This window comes from Perca fluviatilis, chromosome 16 (assembly GCF_010015445.1).
Source record: "Perca fluviatilis chromosome 16, GENO_Pfluv_1.0, whole genome shotgun sequence".
Taxonomy (NCBI): Eukaryota; Metazoa; Chordata; class Actinopteri; order Perciformes; family Percidae; genus Perca; species Perca fluviatilis.
The window spans coordinates 3,809,792-3,830,123 of record NC_053127.1 but is presented as its reverse complement, the minus strand read 5'-3'; the positions used below and the strand labels follow the sequence as shown (position 1 = coordinate 3,830,123).

Genomic DNA, 20,332 nt, shown 5'->3' with positions numbered 1-20,332 from the left:
ATTTTTTTGTGTGAAAATCATAGATTAAACCTGAGACTCCACATTTTGGCTGTTAAAGTAGCTCAGTGTGGACTGGAAGGAGTGAATAATTCATTTTTTTCGATGCGTCGATTAAAAGCTGTATTGAGAAGAACAATCAGTAATGCTAAGTGTTTATCAAAAACTATATTTATATCTTCAGATTGGAAAAGAACGAACAACAAGAACATACAATTAAATACAGAAGTTCTCTTTGAGGAGGAAATATGAATAATTATATATTTAGTCTGGTAAAGGCGTCTTCTGTTTTTAATTTCCAACATTTCGTCTCTGTGTGTTTCAGATGGCATTGATGGTGTTAGAGGCAAAGTGGAAAACAGCCCCTGAGCTCCATCCTGGAGGAACCGGACCGACTCACAATTCAGGAAAATGCTGCTAAATTTGGTCAAAATCCCTCAAGGAGTGAAGGATGGCAAGGCCAGAGAAGATATCCCTTATTTAATTGTCCAATACTATGGGACTGAAGATTCCATCTCTGTATCGATAAAGAAATGAAGAATATACCAAGGCACGATGCTGCAGTCCAGGAGACGCTACGCCCTTTGTGGAGAAACTGAAGAAACAACCCCAGGGAAAAAAGGTGAGTTGATAAGATTAAGGGTGTTAATCGATATATACCTGCTAATTTTTTGATACTACCTCGGTCGAGGTTCCAAGCGAAGCTAAGCTGATACAAGAAGGTGAAGTTCTTACACAGAATCGTCAGTAGCACCACAGGAGACATCTTGCACAAAGTCACAATTTTAAAAAAAAGCCATCCCTAACGTCAAAAGCGGCAAACTTTTTTTTATATTGACAAGACCTAGATTATTAAAAATGGCAACACAAAAGTCAATGTAGACGTTTGTTTGCCATTAAAATTATCTAGCAAGTGATGCGTTAAAGATGATAAAGAGCAGAGTATAGTTTATTATTGTTGAACACCTTTTGTGGTCACTTACGTGCAGTATCGGGTCACCTGGTGTAGGTGGAGAAAACAATAGGGATATCATCTGTTAACCTGTGTGGTTGGGGCAATAGAGAGAGGGTAATGGGTGAAGTCTTATTTTTGCTGACCGCTGTTCAACGCAGATTATCGTATGACTTCTGGAAACCCTTTGTACGCCATTGAAACACTTATGGAAGGTCTTGGATTAACAACCTTGTTAGCTTCTCCTGCAAATAAATGAACAAAACGTAGTCAATGGCAGCTAAATTCGTAGTTTCAGATAGTCGCTTGATCCCCTACACTAAGGGGGAACTATCAGCAGTGGAAAACCAAAAGAGAAAAGTACTAGTACCAAATGTGAGTTGAGTTGAACCATAAAGTAGAAAATATAATAAATAGTAGCCCTTGTTGAGTAGCTAATACAGAACATGCAGCATATGATATATAAAAAGACTGAACTAAAAAGGCAGAAATGTAACACTTTCACTCTGCCATTTCTGAAAACGCTAAATGAGAGAACCATTTTCAATTTGTGTTTGTTTACCTTTTGAATGTCTTTTTCCGGAGCGACAAGAAAACTTTCAATTGACCTTGGATCAGTGGCTAAAAAGCTAAAACTTTCAGCTGGTAGGTCAACTAAAGGAAATCAAACATTAGATAGGCAGATGTGTCTCTGATAAACTTCTGTTAAACTGATGAGCTTCATAATGAATAGTAACCAAATTCTACCAAGCAAACCATGTTTAGGATCCTCTGAAATACAAAAATTAAAAGTTTTACCTTAAAACCATCGACTGTGTGCAACAACACTGGTGTTTGTTTCTTCTTTTAAGATCTGAAGAGCTGCCAACCTGACCAGGTGAGAAAGACAAAGGTTAATAATACTACACCCTGATGCTGTGCACAAATGTATCAATTTTTTTATTATACATATAAAAGTATTCTTTTTTACTCTCTTGTATCTAGACGAAACCCAAAAGCTCAAACAGCGAGATTTACAGTGACAGTACAATACGTTGTGTAGACAATCAACAGATCAGACTTATGTAATTAAACTATTAAAAATTAACTAGAGGAATTCATTCTACAATATGTTGTGATTTAATTTTGTGCTTTCTTCCCGAGTTGACCGTTATAGCCACGAAGCCCAAAAGAAGACCAAAAAGAAGACAGAAAAGCAAGATTCATCCCTGAGACATCAAGCATCAGCTTCAGCATCAATTAATGTAAAAAGAAATTAGCAAGAGTTTAATAAGACTAATTATACAACAAGTAAATCCGACCAGACAATCTGATTGGTCAGCTAGACAATTAAAACGCGTGCTGACTTAATAGAGGTAATGGAATTAAATATCTGCACTTCAAAGTATTCTTGGCACTGGAAATAGTAGATTTATAGAAAAAGAAACTTACCTGAAGATCCCACAACAACTTACTGTACTTTTTAGGAGTTTTCAATCGCACGCATGGTCTTAAAAGTATAAATAGATTTATGTAGTAGGTCACAGGCCCATTCGCATTTAATGGTACAAGTGCACTTAAGAAGTCTACATGACATCATCGCCTACATCCTTTCGTCAGTCCCTATCCGGTCCCCTACAACAATATGTTCCATAGACACTCAACAGAGCATTATGTTATTAAACCTGTGAAAATGAAAGAGAGGAATTCTTTGTAATGGTGTTTTTATTTTGTGATTTGTTCAGATGGATAGTGTTGGAGCGGTGGAGACTGAGAAGAAGACAGAGGAGCAAGATTCGTCCCAGAAACCAGTTGAATCCATAAAAACCTTCAAGGTAGCAAGAGGCAACTCTGTTCTACTGATGCTAACATCTGTTTAAAATGTGTTTGACTTTCATATCAAGTCAGCAGTTTATTTGTGGTTAAGTAAGTTTATAAGCAGAATGGGACGATTCAAGGTTCAACTACTTCCTAATCATCCATTGCAAAAGCATTTGAAATATCCATAAATAAAAACCATAGACATAATCAAACATTCTATAATAAAGACAATTAGATGTTACTCTTGTCTCTGTATATATTATATATCTGTATAATATTGTGTGGTTCGCAAACAGAGATAAATCTTCCTCTAACGCTGGGTTTCCACAGGCAGAGTTTTTCAACTGCAACTCCACTGTCTTAGTCAACGAGCAGCGGATTCCTCGCGGAGTTGTGTCACCGCAACATGATGCCGATGGTGTACTCGTTTTGCAGACAGTTGTTGATCTTGATATACGTTTTCTATCAGTTTAAATCTGGCCTAACACACCTATTTGGTACGTTTTCTACTCCTGGCACACACTTTGCCGTTAACTTTGATTAACGTTATATTACTAGCAACAAGCCGGGTTGTCATTGCTACAATGCTAATGTTACTACAATGCTACTACTACTAAAACAGATATACAGTGCCTTGCGGAAGTATTCGCCCCCTTGAACTTTTCGACCTTTTGCCACATTTCAGGCCTCAAACATAAAGATATAAAACTGTAATTTTTGTGAAGAATCAACAACAAGTGGGACACAATCATGAAGTGGAACGAAATTTATTGGATATTTCAAACCTTTTAAACAAATAAAAAACTGAAATATTGGGCGTGCAAAATTATTCAGCCCCCTTAAGTTAATACTTTGTAGCGCCACCTTTTGCTGCGATTACAGCTGTAAGTCGCTTGGGGTATGTCTCTATCAGTTTTGCACATCGAGAGACTGACATTTTTGCCCATTCCTCCTTGCAAAACAGCTCGAGCTCATTGAGGTTGGATGGAGAGCGTTTGTGAACAGCAGTTTTCAGTTCTTTCCACAGATTCTCGATTGGATTCAGGTCTGGACTTTGACTTAGCCATTCTAACACCCGGATATGTTTATTTGTGAACCATTCCATTGTAGATTTTGCTTTATGTTTTGGATCATTGTCTTGTTGGAAGACAAATTCCGTCCCAGTCTCAGGACTTTTGCAGACTCCATCAGGTTTTCTTCCAGAATGGTCCTGTATTTGGCTCCATCCATCTTCCCATCAATTTTAACCATCTTCTCTGTCCCTGCTGAAGAAAAGCAGGCCCAAACCATGATGCTGCCACCACCATGTTTGACAGTGGGGATGGTGTGTTCAGGGTGATGAGCTGTGTTGCTTTTACGCCAAACATAACGTTTTGCATTGTTGCCAAAAAGTTCGATTTTGGTTTCATCTGACCACAGCACCTTCTTCCACATGTTTGGTGTGTCTCCCAGGTGGCTTTTGGCGAACTTTAAACGACACTTTTTATGGATATCTTTAAGAAATGGCTTTCTTCTTGCCACTCTTCCATAAAGGCCAGATTTGTGCAGTATACGACCTATTGTTGTCCTATGGACAGAGTCTCCCACCTCAGCTGTAGATCTCTGCAGTTCATCCAGAGTGATCATGGGCCTCTTGGCTGCATCTCTGATCAGTCTTCTCATTGTACGAGCTGAAAGTTTAGAGGGACGGCCGGGCTTCGTGGATTTGTAGTGGTCTGATACCCTTCCATTTCAATATTATCGCTTGCACAGTGCTCCTTGGGATGTTTAAAGCTTGGGAAATCTTTTTGTATCCAATCCGGCTTTAAACTTCTCCACAGTATCTCGGACCTGCCTGGTGTGTTCCTTGTTCTTCATGATGCTCTCTGGCGCTTTACACGGACCTCTGAGACTATCACAGAGCAGGTGCATTTATACGGAGACTTGATTACACACAGCTGGATTCTATTTATCATCATTAGTCATTTAGGTCAACATTGGATCATTCAGAGATCCTCACTGAACTTCTGGAGAGAGTTTGCTGCACTGAGTAAAGTAAGCGGAATAATTTTGCACGCCCACTTTTTCAGTTTTTATTTGTTAAAAAAGTTTGAAATAGCCAATGAATTTCGTTCCACTTCATAATTGGGACCCACTTGTTGTTGATTCTTCACAAAAATTTACAGTTTTATATCTTTATGTTTGAGGCCTGAAATGTGGCAAAAGGTCGAAACGTTCAAGGGGCCGAATACTTTCGCAAGGCACTGTATATAAAAACTCACCAGTTATACCAACTGCTTCGACAACCCTCTGCCAAGTTAGCTGTTAGCATCCATGTAGTTATACAAAGACGTATCATAAAGTAAGCTATAGGGAAATCATGATCTTTTTTTTGCACCTATAGCATGTGCGTATACACGGCAGGATATAGGAGGCATGTTCGCAAGTCTGCCCTCTCATTGGCTACCGCTCTGCAAAAGTTGACTCAGAGTCAACTTTGGGAGAGCGGGGAACATCCGGGCACTTTCGCCACCGTCAGCGGAATTCACTCATGCCGCTGTTCTCATAGGGAATTAATTAAATCGCTCCGCTCTGCTGTTATTGTGGAAACCCAGCGTAATGCAGACACTTTGGGAACCACTAAGTTATACAACTACTTTATCGGAGTGATTTTTCTACACTGTATACTTTTAAGCCCATCTCAAACCTTCACTATGAATGTCAATCTGTCTTTATTCAGGCTCCAAGTGCTGCTGTCCAGACTGGGAGGATTCAAATAATGGGAATTAAAAAGTCCAATAAGACGAACACTCACCTGGTGGTAGAGTTCAACAAGCGAAAGCGGAATGTGTTTGTGACAACTCGACTTCTGGCAAACGCATTTGGCCTCAAAGTGGACGATGATTTTGAAAGGAGACTCCGCTATGAAATGCGCGCTACAGCAGAGGCAAAACTTCAAGGAAAAAAGTTACGGACATTAAAAAGGTGAAAAAGACATTTGTAGAAGGTGAATGTGGTTTACTTTTAAGTACTGTTGTTGCTGTACTGGAAGTCCACCTGTGTTTAGTCAAGATGATGCTTTCATTTGAAGTTCTGTTAAGAAAGTTGGGCCAATGACGGATTAAACTATGATGGCAGCGTTTGAGATGCAATTATATACAAAAGATTACACAATCATCTGTGAATGAATATATGTTCTTCTAATGGAATTTCTTTTTGCTATTTCTGTCACGTTTTTTGGCACCTTACTAATTACAAAATTTTTTAACATAGCAACTTTAGTAGAACATCAAAACATTCAGCTCAATTAGGACATTCTGGCTATTATACCGACTTTCCATGACTTTCATAATTTCCGAAATATTAAAAGTTTCCCCCCATTTAAATGAATGAAGACAATGTTCAAAATGGAAACATTAACACTTTTTCATACACTATCTCCTTAGTCATAATTTCAGCTCGAAACTCCATTCCAACTTCAACATTTTATAAATATTACATACATTGTAGGTATTATTCAACTTTCAAGTCCCATTCAAACTTTTTCACATATTTAACCATCTCTGAAGCTTAGAAAATTTTTTTTTTATAAATTTTTCCCCACCTATTTGTTAAGTTAGGGTGGTGCTCTTATTGTGTTGTTTTGTGTCTTTTTCAGAGATGGGTTACTCCCAGTAACTACCAGTAGGTGGTTGGCTGCACAACCCTTGTACCACTGTCCTGTCCCTTCTTTTTCTGTTTGTTTTGAATAAAAGAGCCCCTTAGGAGGCTAGAGTTTTACATTGGTGTCTATTGGAACAGCTAGAGGGGTGTCATCACACATTTGAGTGGAGAGGATCTTAAACAACTTTTGAAAAACTTGTTTGTAAACTTGTGACAATGAATTACAGAAATTCGTTCTAATTGTGTTTAATCTTGTGGTTTGTTCAGATGGATCCTGTTGGAGATGTGAAGCCCGACCAGAAGACAGAAGAGCAAGATTCGTCCCTGAAACTAGCTGCACCCTCCAAAACCATCAAGGTAGCAGCAGGGACATCTCTGTTCTTTGGGAACTTTTGGAATCACTGGATTCCACAACTACTTTATCGATTAGATTTTTTGTTCTGTACTTTTCAGCTTGTCTCAAACCTTCACTATGAATGTCAATCTGTCTTTATTTAGGATCAGAGTGCTGCTGTCCAGACTGGGAAGATTCGAATAGTTGGAATTGAAAAGGCCAATAAGACGAACACTCACCTGGTGGTAGAGTTCAACGGCAGGCGCGGAAATGTTTTTGTGACAACTCGACTTCTGGCAAGCACATTTGGCCTTGAAGTTGAGGGATGATTTTGAAAGGAAACTACGCTACCAAATGCCCCTCACAGCAGAAGCTAAACTTCAAGGGAAAAAAATTACAGAGATTAAAAGGTGAAAAAGACATGTCTTTAGAAGGTGAACAATGGTTTACTTTGAGTACCGTCACATATCCGTACGGAAGTCCACATAACTGTGTTTAGTTAGGTTTAGTTACAGACTAATTGACGATGGCCGAGGTCGAGATGCATCTAATTTAAAAAGAAACAGTCTGAATGCAGCGACATCATGACCGCGTAAACATACCACGCCACTTTCTTAAGCCAAGCGTGTTATCCGTACGCATTTTGAGGGGCCGTATACAGCAGACAGGTTGGGTTTATGAAAAGAAAAACGCTACAGTTGGGTTTTAGAAAAACAATAACGGGATGCGGTACAACAACGCACAGTTGGGTTTAGGAAAAGAAAAACTACGGTTGAGTTTCGGAAGCATGACACGTGGGACACGATCTCCGGTCTCCTGGGTGAAAGTCCTGTGTTTGACCCATCCTCCCCCGGACCAACATGGATTTTCGCCCTTTCATACTACTCGCTTCCGGGTAAACTGACACGCAATCGCAAGTTAATATAAGTCAATGGAGGCCAAACGCGATTATGTAACGGATAACACGCCAATAATGGCATACGAATTGGCGTGTCATACATATGCCACTTCATGAGATCAGTCTGGTGAATGAATGAATGTTGAGACTGAAGAACATCACAGATGATCTACTCAGTGTTTGGCTTGATAATTTATTTCTGTAACCGTCAACGAAAACAATTTGATCACACTCTCCCCAAACTTAGCCTACCTTTATAAACAATAACAATCGCCCTGACATGAATTGTAGTCGCACCAAAACATGTGAAAATTAGAGATCTGTATAATAGTGTTTTAATCTTGTGGTTTTTGTTCAGATGGATTCTGTTGGAGCTGTAACGACTGAACTGAAGACAGAGAATAACGATGTGCACTTGAAACCAGCCCAATCCTCCAAAACCTCCAAGGTAGCTGCAGGGACGTCTCTGTTTTACTAGTCTATATCCTCGACGTTCCACTTCCGGATTGCTCCGAATATATATATATATATATATATATATATATGTCCTATTTGTCCCATATTTGTCCTAGTCCTTTGTATATATTTCTTGAAGCTGCACTTTCATATGGCTCTCTGTAGTTTTGCTTATTTAAAGCTAATGTACTTACACTTACTACTTGTTGTCTGGAGTTTGCACCTTCAGGGTTGAAAGCACTTAATTGGAAGTCGCTTTGGATAAAAATGTCAGCTAAATGACATGTAATGTAATGTATCTGCTCCTCAGATCTCTGCAGGGTAAATCCAGACAGCCAGCTAGACTATCCGTCCAATCTGAGTTTTTCTCTCACACAACTATTTTGCAGGGTCTCTGTGTGGAGCTTAGCACCGCCCCAAGACAATTGTGATTTGTTTAAATAAATGTATTTATAAATTTAACCAGAGCACGATTTCCTTGCCCCCGAATGCTATGTGGAGTAGCCAGACCCTCCTTCAGTGTGCTTTGGAGGAGGGTCTGGCAAAGTGAGATTACTGTTTTACTGATGTTTGGTTTTCCTCTCAAATCAGGTCAGTTTGGTTGTTGTTCACTTTATTAGTAGGATAAGACAATTCCAGGTGCAATTCCTTTGTCCATAAAAGCAAATAAACTACATCCTAATAAACCAATGCAAAAATATTTGGAAAAAAAAATCAGCTCAGTTTATAAGCTGGTAAATATTTTTGTATGATTTTTGTACAGTACTTTTCATTTTGCCCGACCTTTACTAGGAATGTCAATCTGTCTTTTTCAGGTTCAACGTGCTGCTGTCCAGACTGTGAGGATTCAAATAATGGGAATTAAAACGCGTCAAAAGAAGAAAAAGAACAAAAAGCTGGTAGTAGAGTTCAACGAAAAGATGCAGACGTTTTTTGTGAAAACTCAACTTCTGGCAAAGCATTTGGCCTCAAAGTGGACGATGGTTTTGAAAGGGGACTCCGGTATCAAATGCCACTCACAGCAGAAGCAAAATTAAATGGAAATAAAAATTACATACATTAAAAAGGTCTTAAAAAAAAAAAAAAAAAGGATTAGGCAATGGTTAGGGTTGCGACCGTTGACTTTAAGGAACCTTACCCTAACCAAATTTTTGTGTCTTTTTCAGAGATGGGTTACTCCCAGTAACTATCAGTGGATGGTTGGCTGCACGACCCTTGTACCACTGTCCTGTCCTTTCTTTTTCTGTTTGTTTTTTAAAAAGAGCCCCTTATGGCAGTTAACCTATTCCCTGACGGTTGCTTTTTGAAATACATGGTCAATAAACAATTTAAATGACATAATACCTATTTTTTTGTCTAAAAAAACAAACAGAAATTGTGGATTATTTTTGACAGATAGTAAAGATCAGAGGATGTTGAGTTTTATTATCTTGGGGCAATTTGGTTCAAAGAAACCCATAATTCTGATAACACAAGTGTTAAACTTTTTCAAAACAATGAATCATGTTCAGCACAATTACTTTAAAGTGGTTCATTCTTCAGAAAGTTTAGTTACTATTTGTTATTTTATTAAACTCAACTGGATTCACCAGAATTGAAAAGGTACCTGCAGTGATCTCCTCTCCTTCTCGATAAACTTTTCTCAAAGCCACAAGTCAGCTATGTTTGTTATTGAGTCTGTGGAATAAGGCACAACAACAAAACATTACACCCTCTCCCACTTCTTAGTTTATGAGCTGTTAAACACTTTTATTAAATGGTTTTAAATGTATTTTCAGAATGTCCTGAACCTTGACTCTTAATGTCAATGTATGCAGGTTTAAAGTGACAGCATCCAGAATGTGAAAAACTAAAGGCCCTGACACACCAACCCCACCTGTGGTTATGGAGATGTATTACAACTTCAGACGCCGTGCAAAACGTCGCTCAAATTCGTCGTTTCCGTGTTTCGAGGCACTTTTGGACCTCGGGGAGGCCAGTCCGACTGGCCTTTTCTGCCGAAGGTCGGCCGTCGGGTTGGTGTGTCAGAGCCTTAAGATTATAGGGATGTGGTGGTGATGGCACGGTGGATATGACACATCAGAATCAGAAATACTTTAATAATCCCAGGGGAAATTATTTTCGTTACCACTCCAGGTATACAAACAATTAAAAACAACATATATTATCAAGACTTTAAAACATATATATAAAAACAAATATACAGTAATAATATATAAAATATGAAATGTACAGCATTAATGTGCAAATGTGAGAAGTGATTGTCTATGTTTGAGATGAGATGATTACAGAGAGGGGTGTGTGACTCTCTGAGGGAGGTGGTGTAAAGTTTAATGACCATAGGCAGGAAAGATTTCCTGTGGCGCTCTGTGGTGCATCTGGTGTGAGGAGTCTCCTGCTGAAGGTGCTCCTCTGCTGGGCCAGTGTGTCGTAAGAGAGGGTGGGAGACATTATCCAAGACATTATCCACACAGAAATTAATGTAGTCCGTGATGCACTCTGGGCAGCCCATCAATATCCTCCCCGTGGGGCTCACAGAGTGCAGGCCAATCCGTCACTTTAAAGCATCCCTGCAGTGCCTCATAAGCCTCTTCCGACCACTTCCTCACTGTTCTTGTGGTTGTAGGCTTCCTCTTGCACCAGAGGCACATAGCAGGGTTTGAGGTGAACCAGGTTGTGATCTGACCTGCCAAGAGGGGAGAGAGAAGAGGAGGTGTATGCTTCCTTAATGTTAGCATACATCAGGTCCAGGGTCCTCTCTTCTCTGGTAGGGCAGCTCACATATTGTTTGAACGTCAGCAGAACTCTATCCATGGTGACGTGGTTAAAGTCTCCCGACATGATGATGAGGGCACCGGGGTGTTGAGTCTGTAGTTTGGAGATGGTGGTGTGAATGATGCTACAGGCAGATGTTGGGTTTGCAGAGGGAGGGATGTACACGACAACAATGATGACATGTGGGATCTCTCTAGGCACATGGTATGGACGGAGTCCAACGGCCAGCAGTTCAACAACACCCGGGCTACAGAGCTGTTCTTTAATTCGTAATATGACCGGGATAACACCATCTGCTGTTTACTAGAACAGCAAGCCCCCCGGCTTTCCGCTTACTGCTCTCAGTGCAATCCCGGTCCGCCCGGACAGTGTGGAAGCCATCCACGGAGACGTTCTGGTCCGTAATGTCACTGTGCAGCCAAGTCTCCGTGAAACACATCAGACTGCACTCACAGTACTCCGGGTGGCTCCGCGTTAGCGCCGTTAGCTCGTCCATTTTGTTGCTAAGGGACCGTACATTTCCCATAACAGAGGGGAGACCGGGCTTAAATCTTCTCCTCTCCATACGCCCGTCCCGTCTCGACCCTCCTCTATTCCCCCCGACGTTGCTTCCCTCCTCTGCCTTCCCTGGTGTGTTTTTCTCCAGAGTTCGGGTGGTATATTAGCTGGTCTGGCCACAATGCCGGCCGGCATTAGAGCGATCAGCTGTACTCCGGAGTAAACAAAGGCAGCATGTCCCGGTGAAAGCGGCATTGATCAAAACAAAACTAAAAAAGCACCAAAACTCTGCAAAGCAACCTCGTTAGAGAGGGCAGGACTTCACAGAGTTAAAGTGATAAAACAAGGACGAAACAAAAGAGAATCAAAGTTAAAATAAAAGTTAAAAAAAAGTTAAAAAGCGAACTCAAAAGCTGGAGCAGGTAACAGGCAGCATGCAGCTTTCGCGCACTCACCTTTGGTGTTGGAGACCTGGGTTCAATTCCCACTGCAATACATCAACCAATGAGTCCCTGAGCAAAACACTTAATCCCTAGTTGCTCTAGAGGCGTGCGACCTCTGACATATATAGCAATTGTAAGTTGCTTTGGAGAAAAGCATCATCTAAATGACATGACATAGAATTTGATGAAGGAAACTCACCTAGACACACGTTTGTTGTGGATTCTCCATTTCTGGCAAAAGCGGCTGACTTTAAACAGGGGGGAGATGTTGAAGAAAGATTCAGCAGATGCAGAAATACAAGGATATAAAATAATTTATATAACCGGTCCTTAAAGTATGTAAAAGAGGAATGTTGTGCAGGTTTTCCTGTTTAAAACATACTGGCGCATACTGGTAACTCTACAGCCCAGACCGTGGTTTGAGTTTTAATAAACTAATAATGCTATGACCACTGATTAGATTATCAACCTTCTCCAAAGCTGTTACACCAAGTGCACCACTCATTTTAAGTTGAAGTTAGAGTTTTTTCAACATTAACATTCTACAAACCTGTATATATTTGTGTTTAAAACAAAATATAAAAAAAGATTTACCTTATAGTTTTATATATTATTTTGCTAATAATTCACATTTCCATAATTATCCAACTAGACAGGCTGAGAATCTTTATCTTCCCTTCTACAAAACATCCGTCGTCAGTTCTATATCAAATTTATTTTGTGGAATGAAAATTAACATTTAATTGATTCCTCCACGTCTGTGAAACTTGTTCAGTTTATGTCTTAGTTGTTCAATCTTTTTATGTACACACAAATATTTTTGGTTGTTTTGCGGAAAATAAAAAATAAAAGCAGTTAAAAGTGAGAGGTATAGGTGTGTCGTATTGGAAAGCTCATTAAGCTTAACAACTGACACCACAAGAAAACATACCATGGAAGTGAAAGTACTGTTTTCATGGAAGTGAAAGTACGGCTTTATTTGTGGGCTAAACCACTGTCACTGGTGGGGGGAACTGGGAGTTTGAAACTGGGTGGAGAGCCAGCAAAAAAACATGATTTAAGTTGGTTTCTGCCACAAACCAGTTCAGACAACGTGTTTTTCGCGCCACTGAGAGCCCATTTTACTTCCTCTTTTTGAATTCAAAGAAGAAAACAGTCGGTGGTTGAAGAAAGCAACAAAGTGAGTGTTTATTTATTGACTTTGTTGCTAATTTCTCTTGAAAAATGTAATCTCTCTCTATATCTAAACTTGTGGTTCGAACAATGGACAAAGGTCTGAGGAGATTAGCAACATGTTCTGTCTGTTTTTGTTTCTGATTTTAATGGTGACTGATATGAATCACAAAAGCTAGTCATCTGTCCAGTAAAGAGGCTGATAATAATCACACATAAGCACATGGCTCACTGTTTATGTTCGTACTGTTCTGCTTTGTGTACAACTGACAGTAAATTGTAGATAGTCGATAAAAGAAAAAATATGGAGATTTGAAAATTAAACGGGCTTTACTTATAGATGCTTTAGGCTATAATAAAAACGTCTCCTTTCGTAAAGTGTTAACCCTTTTGTTGTCTTCCCCATCGACCAACAAGCAACTTTTTGTTTATCTCGGACAAAATGTAAAAAATATTCTAACGTTTTGGTCGTCTTTTTCGACACTTTTGTCACTTTTTTGTAAGTTTGTCAATATTTTGTTGTTTTTTGTAAATCTTTTCCCATGTTTTTGTCACTTTTTTCCAAGTTTTTTGTCATTTTTTTTAATGTTTTTCAACGTTCTATTATCATTTTATCATCTTTACATGCTATTACATTGAATAAAACACCCAAATTCAATTCAAGTAGTGAACTGATAATTTATTTAACTTGTGTAGAGCGTCGTATAAAAACTGTCCACGTTATTTTGTTCTAAAATTTGTTTGAAAGAAACCCACATTTCTGATACAGAATCATTTTATAAATCAGTCACATTTGGAGTGTGAATGTGGATAGGAATTAAACAAGGTGCCTCTGTCGTGTTTAAAGGTTGTTCTTGTACAATCCGATATGAATGTGGGTTGATTTTTGGCAAAGGGATGTTAGAATAATGCAGTTTTTTTCTTCATCTTTCAAAAGGACAGACTGGAAAAGCAGTAATGAGAACTTAAATGATATTTTATTTGGATTTAGTAAAGCAGTTATTGATGTTTGAGGGTTTCCTCTTTGCTAGGCTTCTGTTTTTAATGTACAAACTTTTTAATTTGCAAAATTTTTTGTTGTTGTTCATTTGACTCTGTGTGTTGCAGATGGCATTGAAGCTTTTAGAGGCGAAGTGGAAAACAGCCCTGAACTCCATCCTGGAGGAGCTGACTGAAGCAGAATTCAGGAAGATGCTGTTCAATCTGGTCAAAATCCCTCAAGGAGTGAAGACTGGCAAGGCCAGAGAATATATCCCTGATTTAATCGTTCAGTACTACGGGACAGAAGGGTCTATCTCTGAAATAGATAAAATAATGAAGAATATACCAAGGCAAGACGCTGCAGTCCAGGAGCCGCTGCGCCCCTTTGTGGAGAAACTGAAGAAACAACGCCAAGGAAAAAAAGGTAAGTTGATAAGATTATGTAATCGATATACAGCTGCTACTTTTTTGGTACCACCTCGGTCGAGGTTCCATGCAAGCTGAGCCGACAATAGAAGGTGAAGTTCTCTAAAATATTCATCATTAGCGCGACACGAGACATCCTGCACAACCCCGATATTTTTAAATACCCACTACTGTCTGTACTGACCGCTACTGTCAGTAGTGGTCGAAATTTTTTATTTTATTTACTCTGACCAGATTTAAAAAAAAATGGCAACACACAGAAGTACACTGTACACTTATTTCTGAAAATACTAAATAAGAGAATAATTTTCAATTTGTGTGTTCGTTTACCTTTTGAATGTCTTTTTCAGAGATGGCGAGAAAACTTTCAATTGACTTTGGATCAGTGGCGAAAAAGCCAAAACCTGCAGCTGGTAGGTCAACTAAAGGAAATCAAACATTATGACTGGGTGACGAACATAAAGAATCACTTTGATAGATAGGCAGATGTATCTCTGATAAAGTTCTGTTAAACTGATGAGCTTCATAATGAATAGTAACCAAATTACACCAAGCAAATCATGTTCAAGATCATTGATACCAACGTGACATCATGACTTCGAGTAAACATACACGCCACTTTCTAAAGCCAATTGCCGTGTTATCTGTATGCGCATTTTGAGCTATCCGCGTGTATGTCTACGTTATATACGGGGCGTAAACATACATTTTTATCGCGAGTGGAAGCGACTGATGAGTTTAGGAAACGTACACGCGGGACACAAAGGAAACGTGGCGCGGGATACAATCCCCAATCTCCTGGGTTAAAGTCCTGTGTTTGACCCATCCCCCACCCCGACCAACCTCCCTACGTGGATTTTCGCCCTTTCATACTACTCGCTACGGGCCAATTCACAGGCAATGCGTAAGGTAATGTAAGTCAATGGGGCAACCGCGGCGTTCATAAACACGCTAAAAATCAAGTATGCATCTTGATAACACGCCAATAATGGTATACAGATTGCCGTGTTATACATACGCCACTTCACGAGATCAGTCTGTTGATATTCAAAGCATAAAAAAAACTTTTACCTTAAAACCATCGACAGTGTGCAACAATGCTGATGTTTGTTTCTTCTTTTTAAGATCAACTGAAGAGCTGCCAACCTGAGCAGGTGAGAAAGATAAAAGTTAATAATTACACTACACCCTGATGTGAACAGATGTATCCAGACATGTTTATTACAGTATAAATATGTAAGTTATATATGTGTATTTTTAATTTTTTAACCCTCTCCTTCTTTATCAGAAGAAAACCATCAGTCAACTTGGCATAAAAGCGCAAGCTGGGAAAGTTGTGCAGAGTTCTGCTCAGTGCACAAATGAGAAAAAAGGGAAGGTGAGATGCATTTTGAAATAAGCAGATTGGTGATAAAACAGCAAGCGTTACAGTGATGGTACAATACGCTGTGTAGACAATCAACAGATCAGACTTATCGGTTATTAAAAATTCTAAATTCTAAAAGTGTTTTAATCGTGTGTTTTGTTCAGATGGATCCTGAAGCTGTGAAGCCCAAAAAGAAGACAGAGAAGCAAGATTCATCCCAGAAACTTCAAGCATCAGCTTCAGCATCAATTAATGTGAAAGAAATTACTAATCATTTAATATAGACTAATTCGACTTAATAAAACTCATTGTAATTACATATTTGCGCTTTAAAAGTATTCTTGGCACTGGAAATAGTTTTTTTTTTATAAAAGAGCGACAACTTACCTGAAGGTCCCAAAACAACTTACTGTATCTTACAGGAGCTTTCGAACATAACCAATTGTCTCCAGAGTATATACGTTGTTGATCACAGTACACTTTCCGCATGTTTTGTCATAAGACTCATCAGGAGAATCCTGTTTGGAAATACCTTTCACTTCATTTAGATCAGCTGCCAGTTCAGACTGATCTCATGAAGTGACGTATGTATAACACGCCAATTCGTATGCCATTATTGGCGCATTATGAAGACGCAAAATTGTTTTTAGCGAGTTTATCAATGCTGTTTGGCCTCCATTGACTTACATTACCTAACCCCTAACCCGCTTTCTTCTTTTCCTAAACCCAACCAGTTCTTCTTTTCCTAAACCCAACCAGTTCTTCTTTTCCTAAACCCAACCAGTTCTTTTCCTAAACCCAACCAGTTCTTTTCCTAAACCCAACCAGTTCTTCTATTCCTAAACCCAACCAGTTCTTCTATTCCTAAACCCAACCAGTTCTTCTTTTCCTAAACCCAACCAGTTCTTCTTTTCCTAAACCCAACCAGTTCTTCTTTTCCTAAACCCAACCAGTTCTTCTTTTCCTAAACCCAACCAGTTCTTCTTTTCCTAAACCCAACCAGTTCTTCTTTTCCTAAACCCAACCAGTTCTTCTTTTCCTAAACCCAACCAGTTCTTCTTTTCCTAAACCCAACCAGTTCTTCTTTTCCTAAACCCAACCAGTTCTTCTTTTCCTAAACCCAACCAGTTCTTCTTTTCCTAAACCCAACCAGTTCTTCTATTCCTAAACCCAACCCGCGTTTCTTCTTGCGATAACACACCAAGTGGCGTGTATATTTATGTCTGCTGTATACAGCGTAGACATACACACAGATCGCTCAAAATTCGTGCAGATAACACGCCACTTGGCTTAAGAAAGTGGGCATGTATATTTCCGCAAAGTCATGATGCCATGTTGGCCAGTTTACACAAAGTACACCGAGCTAAAACCAATGCAGTCTAAAGTGCCTTTTCACACCTAAAAGTCTGAACCACACCGGCAGACAACCGCCCACCAAGAGCCTGGATCTGTCCGAGGTTTCTCCCTGAAAGGAAGTTTTACTCACCACTGTCACACTAAATGTTTGCACTTATGGGAACTACTGGAATTGTTGGGTCTTTGTAAATTATAGTGTGGTCTAGACCTACTCTATCTGCCAAGTGTCTCGAGTTAACTCTCGTTATGATTTGATACTGTAACTCAACGCACTAAAGAACTCTAAACGACATACCTACGTCCCGTCCTTTCGACAATATGTTGAGTAGACAATCAACAGAACATTATCTGTTATTTAACTTGTAAAAATGACTTAAGATTAATTCTTTCTAATAGTGTTTTATCCGTGTGATTTGTTCAGATGAATCCTGGTGGAACCGTGAAGCCCAAAAAGAAAACAGAGAAGCAAAATTCATCCCTGAAACCATCTGAAATCTCCAAAACCTTCATGGTAGCTGCATCCGTTTCACCTGAGGTGTCAATTTTCTAATACAAAACCCCTCTGTTTTTGAGGGTGTGAAAGGGACCAAAACAACAACAACCCTACCTTCATGATGGTTATGTTTGTTCAGATGGATCCTGTTGAAGCCGTGAAGCCCAAAAAGAAGACAGAGAAGCAAGATGTGTCGTTGATAACAGCCTTATCATCCAAAACCTCCAAGGTAGCAGCAGAGACAACTAACAGCTGTCTAAAATGTTTGATTTTCCTCTCAAATCAGTGGTCTGTTTAGTTTATTAGTAGAAAGAGACAATTCAAAGTTCAATTAATTCATCCATGAAAGCAAAGAAACTACATACCAATTAACCAACGCAAAAACATTTTAATTTAATATCCATAAAAGTAAAACCATAGACATAAACCTTCTATGATAACCTGAACCTTCACTATGAATGTCAATCTGTCTTTTATTCAGGCTCCTAGTGCTGCTGTCCAGACTGTAAGGATTCAAATAATGGAAATCAAAATGACCAATAAGACAAACACTCACCTTGAGGTGGAGTTCAACGACCGGAGGCAGACGGTTTATGTGACAACTCGTCTTCTGGCAAACACATTTGGCCTCAAAGTGGAGGATGATTTTGAAAGGAGACTCCGCTATCTAATGCCACTCAGAGCAGAAGCAACATTACAAGGAAATAAAATCACAGACATTAAAACAATGTGAAAAAGGGGCACTTGGTAGAGCATGCGCCCCTATATGCAAAGGCTGTAATCGTTACCCCGCAGCCCTTTTCTGCATGCCATCCCCTCTCTTTCTCCCCGCTTTCCTGTCAATCTTCAGTTGCACTAATAAAGGTGATAAAGCCAAAAATATATATAAAAAAAGATGCATATCCGTAGAAAGTGTATGCTTTTTACTTACTGTACTGTGGTTGCTGTGCAGAGACCCCACCTATGTGTTAAGTTAGGGTGGTGCTTTTAGTGTAATTGTTGGTTTGTGTGGTCTTTGTCAGCGGTGGGATACTCCCGGTGCTGCACGACCATTGAGTGTCTTTTCTTTTTCTATTAATAAAAGAGCCCCTTATGGCGGTTAACCCACTCCCGAGTGTCGCGGCCTTTTTCAATCGAAGCTTGTCCTTCAACAGAGTTTGTACGAGGGGGAGGATGGGTTGTGGTTTCGCTTCTGTTCTGTGAGGAAAGGTAGGGATTGTGTGAGGTTTAGTAGATGTACATAGAAGCATCAGATGAGATAATGTATGATTACGTTCTATGTAGTTAGAGCCAGACCGATATATGGCGGGCCAATATTATCAGCCGATATTAGGCATTTTCCAAACTATCTAAGCCCCTTCAACCATGTTATGAACACAGATTTTTTTTGTTCTTGTATTTGTTCTAAAGACTTTAAGTTTCATATCTTACGTAGGGCTGTGCAATTAATTGAATTTCAATTTTGGCTCCCAACGGTCACCAAAATAGTATAATCGAGAAAAAAACGATTATTTTTCCATGTTCTGTTTTGCAAGAACACTCTTATTTTGTTTTGTGTTCTGAATGACACGCGCATGCGCACATCCACACGCACACATCCGCCCCTCCCAAAGCCAGTCAGGGATGGAAGCCGTTTCATGTAACATTACTCTAAGGTACCGTCTATGTGCTGGATTTTTCCTGAGGTTAGCTAGCAAATAAGCCCACTGACGACGACATTATTGTTTATATTTTGGCACAATGTTTCGTAATGCCAGTAGTAGTGGTCATAGTGAGTGAACATGTGATGTGAGATTATGTTAGGTCGGTGGAGCTGTTCATTAGCTGTACAACGTTGTGTGATATCTGTAACAGTAGTAAAACAGATGTTATTCTGATCCAAAGACTCTTTCTGTGAGATAAAGGACACTAACAGATTATATCCTGGACACTATCCATTATATCCAAATGTTAATGAGTATCGTGTTAAATAATCGTGATTATTTTTTCCATAATTGAGAAGCCCTAATCTTAAGTTTGTATTTTTATACATTTTATTTATTAGAACTTTAATATATATTTTGATGTTCTGTTGTGAGAATAAAACATTACAAACATTTTAGTGAGGACTCATAAATAACCAATGTTAGGGAAATCTGTTTTGTTACGCATTTCTGGATTTTTAAATAATATATATCGGCCGATATATCGGATTTTTAACTCACCAAATATTTGCATCGATATCGGTCTTAAAAATCCTTTATCGGTCGGGCTCTAATGTTTGTTAACTGTATGTTATTGTGTGTTATGTGCGATGTGTCGCCATTTCAGTTCTCTCAAATGCCCAAGATTAATTTCTCCTATAGGAGACAATAAAGGCTGATCTTATCTTAATTGCATTTATATTTGGGAGCATTGGGCAGCTGCAGATTTAGGCTTAAATTTTTACTACAAAGTTGCAGGAACTATGGATTCAAAGGAACTAAATCGTGAACAAAAAGTTTTGTTTCAGCCACATAGCGATGGTCAGTCCTGCAAACTGACCCGATAGTTCCTAGAACCCCAGGCTTTAAATTTAGTTCCTCAAAAGGTCCCATTGTTTATGAAACGATACAAACTAAATATCATCACTAAAAGCAGCAAGAGCTTTTTGATTCAGTTCCATTTTAGTTGTAATCTTTCCGTTGCCCAGCAGATGTCACCATTTGCATGTTTTCAACACAATGAACCATGTTCGGCACAAATACTTTTAAGATTATTTTA

General features: G+C 39.2%; 1 protein-coding gene and 1 long non-coding RNA gene across 3 annotated transcripts in view; both read right to left on the bottom strand.

Annotated features, from left to right (window-relative positions):
* Window positions 1–20,332, bottom strand: part of LOC120543671 — a 620,163-nt gene that overhangs the window by 277,786 nt on the left and 322,045 nt on the right. The gene's annotated exons all lie outside the window — the stretch shown is intronic.
* LOC120543689 lies at window positions 11,139–12,272 on the bottom strand. Its single transcript, XR_005636385.1, has 3 exons — window positions 11,995–12,272; window positions 11,808–11,839; window positions 11,139–11,671 (listed from the first exon to the last, which is right to left on the bottom strand). It is a non-coding gene; the product is annotated as an uncharacterized LOC120543689 (long non-coding RNA).